General features: G+C 37.0%; 1 protein-coding gene across 12 annotated transcripts in view; it reads right to left on the bottom strand.

The window, feature by feature from the left end:
• R3HDM1 (R3H domain containing 1) overlaps positions 1 to 16510 on the bottom strand; it is a 217335-nt gene that overhangs the window by 130811 nt on the left and 70014 nt on the right. For all 12 annotated transcript variants that reach the window (XM_036023664.1, XM_028511033.1, XM_036023669.1 and 9 more), the window contains one exon: positions 104 to 312. The gene's annotated coding sequence lies outside the window, so the exon portion shown is untranslated. The remainder of the gene's footprint in view (positions 1 to 103; positions 313 to 16510) is intronic.

The raw sequence follows: 16510 nt of genomic DNA, 5'->3' as shown, positions 1-16510 counted from the left end.
CTAAGAACAGAGTTACTTAAAATACCCTGGCTCTTTGCATTTTATATGTAGTATTTTGAAAGAAAAATGAATGTGTTTTTTCTTAAGTGACAAGAGAGGTTACCTGATGTGTCCTATGGATTTTGGATTGTGGTATCCCACAAAAATAAAATAAAATAATCCAAGGTTCTTTTTCACAGTTGTCAGCCAGGATGTCAATTGTACTGAACCATCTGGAATCTGGCAGGAGGAGTCCCATGTCCTTGTCACCACTGTAGATTCCTGGACTGAAACGTACTGTCGTGGATAAAATATACCATACCTTTCAGTGGCCTAAAAATAAAATAAAACATTTAAACAAAATAGTCAAGTGAAATGGAACACCACACAGTAAATTGAAAATTAAAAATATTACTGCTGGTGATTTTGTTTTCTTGTCCCAAACAGGAATCACAACACGAAGTTTCAACTAATTCTGACATGTATTTCTTTTGTGAGCCTGAATAACTCACTGAGGCCACCTAGAGAGTTTAGCAGGAAAAGCAGAAGAGAGAAGAAAGCAGGTAACTAACATAATAACCTACTATGTGGTCTGTGTTGTAAGGGAGATATTAATCATCATTTACAGATAATGAAAAAAGGTTTGCCTGGGATCACAACCAGGACCACCTGACTCCAAGGACTATGACTTTTAGAGTTTTCACCCAGAGTTACAACACCTTAGAATTCAGAGAAGAATAATTTTGAATAATAATCACACTCTAGATTTTTAAAGAACAAAACTATACTATAATAAGCCATTCAACATTTTCAAAGAAACCCACATTGTCTGCTAAAAACAAAGTTTCTAAAGAACAAAATAACTATTTTTAAATAGTCATTGATCTAAGAGATCAATGCCAATATTGTTATCTACTTTTTTCATGCCCAGTTTTCATTATTGAATGTAAAGCTTGGTATACAACAATGATTGATATTTATAAATCTTACAAAGCAATCATGAAAAGTCCAGTATCCACCTCTCACTGTACTAAGATGTGATATTACTGACTGTATTCCCTATCCTGTACTTTACATTTCCATGACTTATTTATGTTATAAATATGTTTGTATCTCTTGACTCCTTTTACCTTTTTGCTCATTCCCCCAACACCCAGTCCTCTGACAACTATCAGTTTTTCTGTGTCTATGACTCTGTTTAATTTTTTAGATTCCACATATAAGTGAAATGGTACAGTCTTTGTCTTTCTCTGATTTATTTCACTTGGCATAATACCCTTTTGGTCTATCCATGCACACACACACAAGGTGGGGCAAAAGTAGATTTACAGTTGTGAGTACATGAAAGTTTATTCTTGTATTATTATTAGTTGCTATATTATTTTCCATGTGATAACTGTAAACCTACTTTTGCCCCACCTTGTATATATGAGGTCTGTCCAGAAGGTATCTAACCACATAATATGACAAATAGAGACATTTAGTGAAGAAGATACAAGATACAAGAAACAATGATGCCTCAGTCCCCTTCAAAGCAGGCACCTTGAGATCTCACATGGTTGTCCCAATCACCATAACCTACCCCATTGTATCTTCCTGACTCTCATCAACGGTCTGAAATCTCTTCCCTTTCAAAGCTGTTTTTAGTTTTGGGAAAAGGCAAAAGCCACAGGGCACCAAATCTGGGCTGTAGGGGATTGAGTCACCTGAGTGATTTGATGTTTTGCCAAAAACCGCACCAGACATGATGTATAAGTGGATGTGTTGCTGTGATGAAGCTGCCAATCACCAGTTTTGCCCATAGCTGTGGCCTTCTAAATCAACTGAAGTTTCCATGGAGGAAATGTACAAGCTTAATAGAAAATTTGATGCAGATTCACTGCTCCACTCATTCAGTCATTTTGAATATGATGGCCACAGAATACACATGCTCACTCAATGGCATCTACTGCCCCCACTGACTAGTACAGTGAAGTCATCATTGTTCACACTTGTGCATTCCAGTTCACTCTCCTTGGCTGTCAGGTTACATCAATGTTGTGAAAACCATTCTTGTTATATTAACAATGGCTGGACTTTTTTCTGGAAAGACATCGTATATCCACTTCTTGTTTATCCATTCATCTACTTATGAACACCTAGGTTGCTTCCACATTTTGGCTGTTGTATGTAATGCTGCAGTGAACATAGGGGTGTGTATATCTTTTCATATTAGTGTTTTGTTTTCTTCAGATAAGCACCCAGAAGTGGAACTGCTAGGTCTTTGTTATAGCCTTTGTTTTAAATTGTTTTGTCTTAAACTGATGAACAAAATAAAAACAGAGGCATGGATACATGGAACAGAGTGACAACTGTCAGAGAGAGGGGGATTGGGGAACTGAAGGAAGGAAGGTAAAGAAAAGGTTTAAATAACACCCCCCCCCCCACACACACCACATAGACACAGACAACAGTGTGGTGACGGCCAAAGTGGAAGGGAGATGGGGTGGGTGGGGGCGGGTAAAGGGGAGGGGGAAATGGGCATGGAAAGAGACTCTGCTTGAGGTAATAGGCACATGATGCAATGTGCAAATGATGTTTTATTGAGCTGTACACTTGAAACCTGTATGGTTTTGCAAACCAATATCAACCAATAAATTCAATTAAAAAATAAAGTCTATTTTGTCTGATATAAGTATTGCTATCCCAGCTTTTTTTCCCATTTTCATTTTCATGAAATATCTTTTTCCATCCCATTACTTTCAGTCTGTGTGTATCTTTCAATCTGAAGTGAGTCTCATGTAGGCAGCATATGTAAGGGTCTTGTTTTTTACACATTCAGTTACCCTATGTCTTTTGAATGGAGCACTAAGTCCATTTACATTTAAAATTAAGTTTTTTAATTTTTCTCCTCACCATTTATCCCCCTATCCCCTCTCTACCTCCATTCCCCATGCAATATAAAGTAATTATTTGGTATAATAAATAAAATTTACAATAGATTTTATAATACAATTTACAATAAAAAGTAATTGATAGGTATGTACTTGTTGCCATTTTAATTGTTTTCATACTAGATTTATAAGTGGTTTACTATCTTCACTATATGTTTGCCTGTATTAGTGCGATTTTTAAAAAGATTTTATTTATTTATTTTTCAAGAGAAGGGAAGGGAGGGAGAAAAAGGGGGAGAGAAACACTGTTGTCTCTAACACCACCAACAGGGGACCAGGCCTGCAACCCAGGCACGTGCCCCAACTGGGAATCGAATCGGTAGTCTTTTGGTTTGCAGGAAGATGCCCAACCCACCGAACCACAACAGTCAGGGCTAGTGAGATTTTTTTTCTTTCATCAATTTTCTTATTTCTAGTTTTGACCCTTTTCACTTAAAGATTACCTTTAATGTTTCTTGTAATGCTGATTTAATGGTGATGAACTCTTTTAGCTTTTGCTTGTCTGGCAAAATACAATCTTTTTTGTTTTTCGGTCTGGGAAAATCTTGATGTCCTTCATTTCTGAATGATAACCTTGCTGGGTAGAGCAGTCTTGGTTGTACGTTTTCCCTTTCATCATGTTCAATATATTGTTCACTCTCTTCTGGCCTGCAAAGTTTCTGTTGAAACTCAAAGTTTCTGAGTTTTCTGTTGAAAACTCAGGTGATAGTTTCATGGGCATCCCCTTTTATATAACTAGTTGTTCTATTGCTGCTTTTAAGATGTTCTCTCTTTAACTGTGTCTTCCTGTGGGTTTCTTCAAGTTCATCTTCTTTGGTACTCTATGGGCTTCCTAAACTTAGATGTTTGTTTCCTTCATCAAGTTAGGGAAGTTTTCAGCCATTATTTCTTCAAATAGGTTTTCCATTGCTATCTGTCTCTTTTCTCCTTCAGGGACCCCTAAGATTTGAATGTTATGCTTGATTATGCCCCAGAGATCCCTTATGCTATTCTTATTTTTTTCCCTTTGCCCTTCTAATTGGGTGATTGCCACTATCCTGTCTTTCCAAGTGTTAATCCATTCTTCTGTGTCATTTAACCTGCTGCTGATCCCCTCAAGTGTTATTTTCTCATTTCAGTTTTTATATTCTTCAGCTTTGATAGGGTCTTTTTATAATTTTTTTCTTTGTTGAAGTTCTCACTGAGTTTACCCACTTGCTTGCAGAGTTTAATGAGTACCTTTATGATTATTACTTTGAACTCTTTATCTATTAGACAGCTTACCTCCATTTCTTTTAGTTCTTTTTCTGGGGTTTTGCCTTTTCTTTCTGGTTTGTTTGGAATATACATTATTCTCTTCTTATTTGCCTCTGTTTCCATGTATTCGGTCAGTTGCATCTCCTGGTTTTGAAGAGTGAAAGTGGTCTTATTTAGAAGGTGTTCTGTGGGGCCCAGTGGTAACATCCAACCTTGTCACCAAAGCCAGGTGCTCCAAAGGTGTTCCCTCAGTGACCTAGTATGAACTCCTTTTGTGGCTGTACCACAATTTCCATGGGCACACTGGCAGACAAGGCTGGTCCTTGGCTCAGATGGCTGCGAGTCCTGGCCATAACTATTGTGGGATCATTAGTGTGCAATGCAAGCCATTGGTGTGGCTGGCTGCAAGGCATAGTGCTGTATGCTGGTGCTGACTGAGGCTACCTACTGGGTGTGGCAGAGAAGGAGCTGCTTTGAAGGGGTACTAGTCTGGGTGAGTCCTCAGGGAAATGCTAGGGTAGGGTTAATAGTGTTAGCAAGGTTAATGAAAAGTATCAGAAATGGTACCTGCCAGCATGAAACCAGCTAGGTGGAGAGGAAAAAAAGGGGGAAAACAGCTCCTACTAGCACTTCTGACTCCAACAGGTTCCTGTTCTTCCAGCACATACCCTATAATTAGTCAGTATATCACTTTCATGTATGACCTATATGCTTTTCAAACTGCTGCCTTTGTTTTGAGACTCTGAAAGAGTGCATCTTTAGTTTCCTATGTCCCTTTAGCTTTCCCAGACATAAGCCCCACGGGTTTTCAAAACCAGAGAGTATGGATGCTCCTCTTCCTGGTACACATTTCCAGGTTAGGGCTGAAACCCTTCAATCTTCCAGGGAGATCTCTGTGGTTGTAATATCCCTCCCACTTGTGAGTTACCACATGGGGAGCCGGGGGGAAGGTAGGTGGGTAACTAGACATATGCTCTTTCCCTCCTATTTGTTTCAAAGTGGCTTTTTCTTTATATCTGTAGATGTAGAAAATCTGTACTGCTAGTCTTCAGGTCATTCCCAGAGATAGCTGTTCTAGATGTAGCTGTAGTTTTGGTGTCAATTAGAGGAGGTAATAAGCTCAAGAACTTCCTACTCCATCATCCTGAACTCGAAGCTAGGGGCCTTGCTCTTGAATGCCAATTTAGCTTGTCTGTGAAATACCATTCCTTGCAGTTGGTACACTGCTTCCACAATAATTGTCAAATGTCATCTGCTTATTTAAAAATATATTTTATTTATTTATTTTTAGAGAGGGGGAGGGAGGCAGAAAGAGAGGGAGAGAAACATCGATGCAAGAGAGAAAACATCAATCAGCTGTATCTCACATGTGCCCTGAACAGGAACCAATCCCACAACCCAGATATGTGCTGACTGGGAATCAAACCAGTGAATTTTGGCTTTGGATGACGTCAAAAGGATGACGCCCAACCAACTGAGCCATACTAGTCAGGGCCAGTGTCATTTGCTTTTAAAGTCAGTTTTATTATTTATCTCATCACCTGAGGACATTATTTCATTGCTTTCACAAAGAGAGGAAGAAACAAACATTGACATGAGAGAAAAACATCTATTGGTTGTCTCCTGTACATACTCTCACCAGGAACTGAATCCACAACGTTTTGGTGTAAGGGATGATGCTCCAACCAACTGAGCCACACTGGCCAGGGCTCATTTTATATTTTTTGGTGTAAGTGAACAGGTCATAGCAAATAAACAATTATAAAAATCCTTTATAGTGCTTCCACCATCCTTTGACAATTTTGTCATCTATAAACAGAATAGCACAGTTTCAAGGTGAAAAAATGGAGAATGGAGAATTAATGAATATAAATAGAGAATTATATCTCCTAAGCACCAGGAGATATAATTCTAATACTGTCAAGTATGCATCACAGAACAATTATATCTTATGCTAAACTCAAAAACTATTTTTCAAATATCATCATTCAGAATCCTGACACAGATTCACATTAGGTTTTACATTTCAATTGCACTGTGTTTGACTAAGGGTTAATAAAAAAGGAGGTATCAGAAACAAATGTCAAAGTTATATTTTAACTGACATTGTCATCTCAATCTGCCAAAGGTTACTGAGCCATTAAATCAAACAACTGGGTGTTTTTTGTTTGTTTGTTTTTAAGTTACACCATGAGAAAAGAGTGAAGAAATAAAATGGAGTCAGTCTAGTCAAGCTGATAAATTACTAACAAAAAGTAGGCTGAGACAGGAAAAAATGATTCTATTTTTGCTTTAACTAGGCTAGAAGCTTAAACTTTTAAACTTTTCAGTAGTGTATCAATGCCTGGAGATATATCTATATAGATATAGATATAGATATCTATATCTATATATATAAACACTATAGATAATCCTCTTAAGAACTTAAGAAAGAATGTTCATGTGTCCAGACCATCTGACATATGTTATCCAGATCACTGGACATCTGAAGGTTACATCTCAGTCAATCCAGAGTCTTAAAATGCAGTAATGATTTTTCTCAAGAGTGTACTTTCTACTATAAGAACTCTCAATTTTCTCTTTTCTTCAGAACACTGGTAGCTTTTCTGACTTGCAAATCTTGAGATCCTTGAATAAATCTCTGCTATTTATTTCTAGCCAAAGCCAGCTGACATTTTGTGATGGACTGACAACCAAAAACAAAGAATAAAAAATAACTTCAGTATAAGTTTTCTTCATTTTAACTTTTTCTCTCATAAAATTATAGACACAATATAGCAGCATTAACTAAGCAAATTTTTTGTTCTTTGTAAAGTGACTTTGTGATTTAATCAAGAATCCTAAAATTTGAAATTCTAATAAAAGAAGGCTGTGATCCACTTAAGAAATGAATAATGCACAGGTTAAGGCAATAACTGCAAGGTGTAATGAGGAAGAGGCACAATGTGAAAAGGTAAACCCTAAAAATTTTAGGAAGATAAGAAGGTCCTAAAGAGACCCAAGGAGCCCAAGAGACCACCTAGTCCAATCTTATAATCTACCATACAAGTTATTAACATCCAGAGGTCAAATGATTTGTCCAAAGTAGTACAACCAATATATATGGACAATACTTGCTAATATGCTACAGTCGTCTCTCGCTATATCGTGGTTCACTTATTGCAGTTTCACTGTATCACAGTTGTTTTTTTTTTTTAATCTAATTCTGTATTGTGGAGTTTTTGCTGTATCGTGGGATTTTGTATACTTCACTGATGAGTGCCCATACAGAATTTTGTATGTTGTTAAAATTACGTAAGTTTAAGAGTGTAGAAAATGCTTAAGAGCATATGAAGTGTTTATAAGAGTGTGAGAAAGGTTAATAAGAGAGTGGGAAAGGTTTATAGGAGTGTGGGAAGGGTTTATAAAGCCTTAAAATATATATAAATAATAAGATAAATATAACGCCGCTACTTCACGGATTTTCACCAATCGCGGGAGTCTATGGAACATAACTCCTGCGATAGGTGAGGGATCACTGTATATCACTTGACAACAAACTAAGTGAATGAGTGATTTTGAACCAATATGACCAGATATTGACTGGAAGGAGGCAATGATATAATAGAGTGATCAAATACACTAGCATGAGGTCTGAGTTTAAATCCTAGTTCAGCCAGTTAAGACTGTGGTAAATTATTTAATCTGTCTGAGCTATAATTTTATTTCATATAAAATGAAAAAAAAAAGAATATTTAGCTCATAACTGTTGGGAGGATGGAATGGTTTATGCACCCATCACAGCCTCTCTCCCAGATTCTGCACTCCAAAAATGTTAGGTATCTTCCACAGTCAGAATCACTTCAGGCCAGTAGATGGCCGAGGCCTAGTTTGCTGTGTCCTGGATGCACCTTGAAGACGGAGATAAGTCCCATCATGGGTGCGCAGTGGCTTTGCACATGTCAAGTTTTCTTATGCATATACCCTACAAAGATCAATAGAGGAGGATGAACACTAGAGTCTGTATGAATGTATGTTATGGAGTGGACAATGCATAACCCAAAGGGACTCTCATTTTGAGCACGGTTTCAACATTTAAAATTCATACAAACTGCATTCTTCTCCTAAATATTAGTGTATTTTATTTTATTTTTTAAACAATTTTTTTTGGTTAAAGATTTTATTTATTTATTTATTTATTTGAGAGGGAAGGGAGGGAGATAGAGAGAGAGAGAAACATCAATGTGCGGTTGCTGGGGGTTATGGCCTGCAACCCAGGAATGTACCCTGGCTGGGAATCGAACCTGGGACACTTTGGTTCCCAGCCCACGCTCAATCTACTGAGCTACGCCAGCCAGGGCTAAAATATTTGTGTATTTTAAATAAAAATCTTTTTCCTCTCCAAACGTTCAAGTAAAAGAGAGACTCCAACTTCTTCTACCCACTGAAATAAAAAACCTTTATCTTGGAACAAAGCCTACACTTTTCAGGTTACCTAAGGCTGTGTGGGCATGTAGGTAATCAATCAGAGAAAGCCACAAGAAAGGCATAAAACATAGTATGACTGCCACAGCATTTAGGATCCAATTAAATGCACCACTCTAAAATGTAATAAACACTTACACAGTAAGTAAAAGTGACTAAGAAAGTTACTTGAATTTGGTTAAGTTTCTACAAGACAGAGACAACTTAGAGGAAAAAAAATGAACATTTTGGCATTTATTATGTGTATACATGTCAGTACCTATGTACCTACTGTTAACTGATATTTAAAAATTGAATTTCTCAGAATGATTCAACCTAAGAGATGGATATATGTGCTCAAAATTTATTCAACTTTGAAAAAATATTCTTCCAATCACAATATGTTATTTATTAGTAACAAGTCAAAGATTTGATTACATACAATTTCTATGCTACTAGGTAGCTAACAAAAGAAAAATGCCACATGTATGTATTTATAATAAAATCTTCAGAAGCATATGCCTAAATAGGCTGGTAAAATTAAAGATCATAACCTAAAAAACGTAGAACTATGATAGTACTAGGATACAGGAAATATATTCATAATTATTGGGTGAGGGAGTCCTTCTCAAGCATGACATGAAAATCTACAATCTATAAAAGGAAAATATTAACAAAATTTACAATGAGGTTTCAATATTTCTGTATGAAAAAATATAACAAAGATTAAAAAGGAAATGATAGAAAATTTTTCTAACACAAAAGAACCAAAATCTCTGAAGGAGTTTTTATAAATAAACAGGCAAAAGAAAGAGAAATGGGGAATAGGCAACTTACAAAAGAAATACAAAAAACTACTACCAAAAAATAATTCTGATACTGTATATAGTTTGTCATATCATAAATACTGCTATGATATCTTTCATTATTAATTCATATAAAGACAATAATTCTAAAAAGTAGGCCCTATGATCACCCTTGTTTTACAGATTAGGAAACTAAGGTAGAGAGTTTAAGTGCTTTGTCCAAGGTCACACAGCTAATAAGTGTGGAAACTAGGACATAAACAGGGCAGACAGGTGTTCCACTCCAGGGTCTTGCCTACAATGCTATGCTACCTCTTATATGTACCAAGGAGAGGGAAACTTTGGGTATATAAAGCACCTTTATTTAAAAAATATTTATAATATGCAGTACCACCTTAACATTGTGTTTAACACAGAAAATAAACTTATCCTTTTCACATGGATAGGTGCTACATACTATTCTTTGTACAGAGGAAGAAAGTACTATTAATTTCATATTAATGGTCAGTAAGGCTAATCACTACTGAATTATCAGAACTGCCAGGTAACCACACAATTTCTCTTAATCTTCCTCTCTTTTGTGATCTTAAGCATCACACTATGTAAATCTGGCTGGCAATAAGGATTCAGTTTGTGATTAAAGAACAACGTGAAGCCCAGTAGTTTACAAATAGTAAACATGCATAGCTCAATACTTTCCTCAAGGTAACAAAGCAGGGAAGAATTAGAAACATTTGGAAAGGCAGATTAGTATATACAGTCTGTGTAGTTTCAGAATGAACTACTCATTCAGTATATACAGAATGAGTAGTTTCTCTAGTGAAAATTTCAGATAGAATTTTCACCAACAAAAATGCAATGTCAATGCTGCTAAATCAAAGGATCACTTTATTATGCCTAGGGCCTAATTTTTGGTTCTATAGCAGCAAAGAATTGAAAAGATGGGCAATTAAAAAAATGAATACTCTAATTTCACACGGTGGAACCCAGTTTACCCTAGGTTAACAAAATATCAAAAAATCATTTAAATGATTTTTTTCTGAGAAAGAAATCTGGATCCTACAAGAAGAAATAAAATACTTTTCACATGAATGTTAACAGAAAAAAAAAAGAGTTACATTATTAAAGTTATCTGAATAGAATTTGGCAAAGACACTGCATTATTCTTTCTTTATTACTACTTGGTTATTCAATATCATTTTATTAGATGGATTCAATGCTGTATTTCTTCCCTTAGAGAGAAAAAAATTAAGCAGACACATTTATAAAATAAGCCAAATGCACAAGACCAACACATATAAGCTTCTCCTAAAGTAATAATGACAAAACCAACTGGACAAAGGTCTCTAATGAGAAAGGCAAGGAAAACGGTTCATGCTTTATTCAGAAGTAGAAATTCACATTCTCAGTCACTTGTCAGTTACTTAAACAGGAATATAAGCACCAACATTTGAAAATGCTAAACATCTATGTGATTTATAAACAATTACTGTCATCCAACAAAAATTTACTGAGTAATCCCAAAGAGCAATATATCTACAATATTAGCTATATTTGAAAACAGCAAAAGAGAAAGAACTATCATGGCCTGAAATAGCTTTCTGTTAAACCCCAAATAAGAGGTTAATAATGACATTTGTCAACAAACACACAAAATAATTTTAATAGTATATTTAAACAGAGGGGAACAGACTTTTTTGTTAAATTGAAGAATGGGAGAAAATAAATTTTTAGTGGGGCCCTATAAGACTATGAGACAAATTACTTTTAGGGAAAATGTTATATGAAGTGATAAGGTTTTATACAAATGTTTTGTATTCTAAGTGGAGAAATGGGGACAATAGAAAAGAGAAGCCTATGTAATAGAAATAGAGAGTATGAACTGGGGATGAAGAGAAAAAAATTTGATAATATCTAGAGTTAGCAAGGGCATGGGGAATGGGGACTCTCAAACATGTAAATTTAATAAACAATCTGTGACACTGGTTGACGTTTAAATTCTTCAAGTCCTAGAGCCTAACATTTCCAGTTTTGGACCTATACACTAAAGAGACTCATGTGCATGAGGAGACATACAAAAATATTTATTGCATTGTTTTATTTCAAAGCAAACGGGAAAGATCAAATGCCCATCAATAGAAAAATTGATTAAGCATAACTGTGGTATATTCACATTGCACAACAAAACAATTAAATGAATTACAGTTGTATTAAAAAGTCCCCAAAAGAATGTTTGAATGTTTAATGAAAAAGCAGAATGATCTCCAAAATACAACTTATGTAAAAAACCACACAAGCTGGATAGGAAGGGTACACACCTATTCCACATTAAGTAATTATCTCTAGAGAGGGAAATGGAGGGTTTTAGGTGAAAGGAAAAAAAGGGACTTCAATGATGGCTTTATTTTATTTCTTAAAAAAAAAAAAGATGTTTTGAATATAAGAAAGGTCAGCATCTGCTAATTCTGAGTATTAAGTACTGAATGTTTGTTACAACGCTCCTTTTCCTGGTCTTGCTACTTTTCATTAATGTTATAAAAACAAAGAACAGGAAAATAGCATCAAAGGGTGGTTATATTTGAAGTTAAGATTAGAAGTTTAGTCTTGATCTTATGAGGGGTGTGAAAGCCCAAGTAACAGGGGAACTATCTTAAAAGAAGTTATGGAGAATTATTTTAACTACAGTATAGATAAACTCTGTTCTAGTAGGTAAAATATTATGAGAATTGTGGTGAAAAGTGACTACGAGTTAGACAAAGGATTAAGAGGTGAAGACTGAAAAAGAAAAAAGAGATTTCCTTTTTTTTAAAGATTTTATTTATTTATTTTTAGAGAGGGAAGGGAGGGAGGGAGAGAGAGAGAGAAACATCAACGTGCGGTTGCCGGGGGCCATGGCCTGCAACCCAGGCATGTGCCCTTACTGGGAATCGAACCTGTGACACTTTGGTTCGTAGCCCGTGCTTAACCCACTGAGCCACGCCAGCCAGGGCTGAGATTTCCTTTTTAAAAAGATTTTATTTATCTATATTTAGAGAGAGGGGAAGGGAGCAAGAAAGAGAAGGAGAGAAACATCAATCGGCTGCCTCTTGCACCACCTCAACTGGGAACAGAACACTGCAACCCAGGCATGTACCCTGACTGGGAATGGAACCAGTGAACTTTTGCCTTGCAGTATGATGCCCAACCAAGGAAGCCATATCAGTCAGGGCAAAAAGAGATTTCATTCATTCTAATCTTTTGATTAGAAACTACCTGCTAAGCACTGCTCTAAGTGTTGAGAATATAGTAGTGAACTAGGCAGACAAGATCCCAGTACTCAAGGTGCTTACATTCTACTGCATACTAAACAAAACAATTACTGATTATGATACGTACTTAATAATATTAATAGCAAACCCTTACATAGCTACTTATTATTCACAAAACACTATTTTCAATGCTTTAACTATATTAATCCTCATAACAGGTCTATCAGGTAGGTGCTCTTATTATCCCCATTTCATAAATAAGAAAACTGAGGTAGAGAGATTAGGCATCCTGTCCAAGATTACAAGTATAGCAACTGGCAGACTTAGGATTTGCATTTAGGTAGTCAGGATCCAGAGCGCTTGCTAGTTGAGCCACTACCTATACACGAGGTCTGTGTGGAAAGAGTCTAGCCATTGATAATATAACGAGAACGGTTTGCACAACATCAGTGTAACCTGGCAGCCAAGGAGAGTGGACTGGAATGAGCATGCATGGACAATGACGACTTCACTGTACTAGTCAGTGAGGGCTGTAGATGCCACCGAGTGAGCATGTGTACTGTGTGGCCATTGCATTCAAAATGACTGAATGAGTACAGCAATGAATCTGCATCAAATTTTGTGTTAACCTTGAATATTCCTCTGTGGAAACTATTCAGATGATTTAGTAGGCCAACGCTATAGGCAAAACTAGTGATTGACAGCTTCATCACGACAACACACCCACTCATATATCCTGTCTGGTGCAGAGTTTTTCAGTAAAGCATCTAATCACCCAGGTGACTCAAAAGTCACAGATTCAGCACCCTATGACTCTGCCTTTTCCCAAAACTACAGCCCAGATTTGGTGCCCCACAACTTTTCCTAAAACTAGAATCACCTTTGAAGGAAGAGATTTCATACCATTGATGAGATTCAAGATAATAAGACAGGGCAGCTGATGGCAACTGGGAAAACCGTGTGAAATCCCAAAGTGTCTGCTTTGAAGGGGACTGAGGTGTTAGTGTCCTATGTACAATGTTTCTTTTATTGTGTATCTTCTTCAATAAATGTCTCTTATTTTTCATATTACATGGCTGGATACCTTCCGGACAGAACTCATACACTACCATTAGAAATGAAGAGGTTAATATAACAACAGAAAGTAACTAATTGGGTGAAGCTAACTAGACACACGGGTCATCCAGGATAAGGTTAGGACTGTGATAACTGGAACAGTTATGACACAACACAAGGAAGGTGTGGGTGGTGCTTGCTACCCATTCACCTGAGAAATATATGAGTGAAAAGAGAATCTGGTGCAGAACAATCTCAGTTTTGTACATGTAAATTTAAAGTGCCTTCAGGACTTTCAGTTGGAGAAATCTATCAGAGAATTTGATGAATTGGAGTTAAGGGGAGAAGGCAGGGCTGATGCTATTTCTTTGGGTAGAATCACTGCATAGATGAAAGGTTTGAATTATCAACACAGATGAAGTTGCCCAGGGGTCTCTGAGTGAGAACAGTAATCTTGGGATAAAATCCCTAGGGAACAGCCCATGAGATGAACAGGGAGGTAGAGGACCAAAAATATCTACTGAATTTGGCAACAAACACAACAAGAGATGCAGGGATGGGGAAAGACTGTTAGGACAGAAACTGTACAGACCACAGAGAAGGAGCCAGCAGAGAAAGGAGGAAGACAGACAGGCTTGAGGTTTAAGAGGGAAGAGGGAAGAGGATGGGAGAGAATACCTGAGGTGGAAATACAGAAAATAGGCACAGAAGCACAAGTGGAAGGATAAGCCTTTAAAATGTTTATTACTCTCTGAAACTAAAGGCAGTGTGGTGGAAATTCATATCTAACAAACTCTTTTCATATTTTACTTTACCTAGAATATTATTTGCCAGAATAGGGGTGTCAAACTCATTTTTACTGGGGGCCACATCAGCCTTGCAGTTGCCTTCAAAGGGCCAAAACAGTTTCAGGACTGTATAAAGGTAACTACTCCTTAACTGTTAAGGAGCTGAAATTATGTTTGGCCCATTGAAGGCAACCATGAGGCTGATGTGGCCCCTACTGAAAATGAGTTTGACACCCCTGTGCTATAAGCAAGGAAGCTGAGATGGCTGTGGGGTAGGGGAGAACTGTGGGTGAGGATAAACACTGGATTGAGTCTGTCAGGGGAGGCTCATTAAAGCTGACACCAATATCAGCACTGTTTCGGTTGAGTCCTTGCGGGGAGAAGTCTGTAGACTAAAACTCTGGAGGTTTCTGCAATTCTTTAACCAAGATCAGGGCAATGGTAGTAATTAAAATGAGACAGCTCAGGTACTACTTGGCTATAGAACAGGCTAAGTGTCCTCCTTTCACAGCCATTTTCAGATCTGACTTTACATCACTGTGTGGCACAGTGTTTAAAAAGCCTAATAACTCCAAATCCAAATGTAAAAAGTTGGAAATTAGAAATGCTGGAGTACTAAAAGAACTCTACATATATCTTTATGTAGCAGGGGTCCTAGTTTGAGCCAAAGCAGAAGCTAAAGAGTTTCCATTAGAGAACCAAACCAAAGGAGAAGTGGAAAACACATAGCTCAGGCAATCAAGCCTGGCATAGAAAATTGTAGTTATTTTGGTACCCTGAAGACTAATGATGTTGTAACTCTAGGAGACAGAACCTTTGGCAGGGATAGGAGCAAATTTATGGCAAGCACTAGCAAAAGTGGCAGCGGGCCAGAGAAGAGTGAAACTGGAAGAGCATGAAAGAGCTGTTCATGAGCTCACAGGAGAGACCCTGGAGAATCCTGGGGTAACTTGGTGAGATTCTGAAGATATTCAGCTAATGACCGATGAAGGCAAGACACAATGCAGTAAAGTCAGAACCATTAATACAACTCTATTACCCGAAGGCTTTATTAATGACCTAATATAGTGCAAGCGAGGGTAAAATGAATTTTGCTTTAATTATAAACCTATCAGAGTCTCAAATTATACTGGGAGCTCCCTATATATGTGTTAAATGCAAGATTAAAATAAATCAGACTGTAGTAAGATCTCTTGGCACACGGTAAAATATGTTTTAAGGACTATATGAAGAAAAAAAAGGATGGCCTTGTTTTGGGAAATAAAGTTGAAGTTTAGATTCATGGCAACTGGGCACAGATAATGGGGATGTGAGAGAACTGAAGATAATGAGCATTAAGGAGAGAATATATGTTTTTGTTCCATACTGAATTTGAACTGATTATAATTAATTCTTTAAACAGTATATTCATCTACAGAGATCCTTTTGAACTATGAAATGGACTATAGGGAATTGGTTAAGAGAAGCACCTGTTTATTCTGTTGACCTCAAGAGTTACCTTTTAAAATGAGAACCACAAAAGTAAACTATTTCCTTAATATAGAACACCAAAGACATTATCAATAATTATAGAATAAAACTTTGTATAATAAAGAATTCGGCCTTTGTCCCTGGTTCCTGGTAGGTAGCTTCTAAATCCTTAGGATTTGTGGAGTGATGGGAGTGTCTCTGTTATTGATGGCAGGCCTAACAGTTTATGCTACTGAGGTGTGTCCTGGTGGGTCCCTACATAGTTTATACTGAGATGACACAGATGATGGGGACTTGCCACATCAGAAAGACTAATTATGTGAGCAAAAAGTTGGAGCTTTAGCCATGGGCTATTAGCATGACCTCTGTGAAAGGAAGTAGGGCAGGAGACTGGGTTCAACTGCATGGCCAATAATTCAATCAATTATGCTTACCTAACAGAACCCCAAGAAAAGCTTTGAACACTGAAGCCTGGGCAACCTTCCCTGGACAGCAATATTCTGCATATTGTCACTTATCACTGTAGCAAACACATCTTAACTCTACAGGAA

Source organism: Phyllostomus discolor, chromosome 4, assembly GCF_004126475.2.
Source record: "Phyllostomus discolor isolate MPI-MPIP mPhyDis1 chromosome 4, mPhyDis1.pri.v3, whole genome shotgun sequence".
Classification (NCBI taxonomy): Eukaryota; Metazoa; Chordata; class Mammalia; order Chiroptera; family Phyllostomidae; genus Phyllostomus; species Phyllostomus discolor.
The sequence above is the reverse complement of the archived record's forward strand: the minus strand, read 5'-3'. Positions and strand labels throughout refer to the sequence as shown.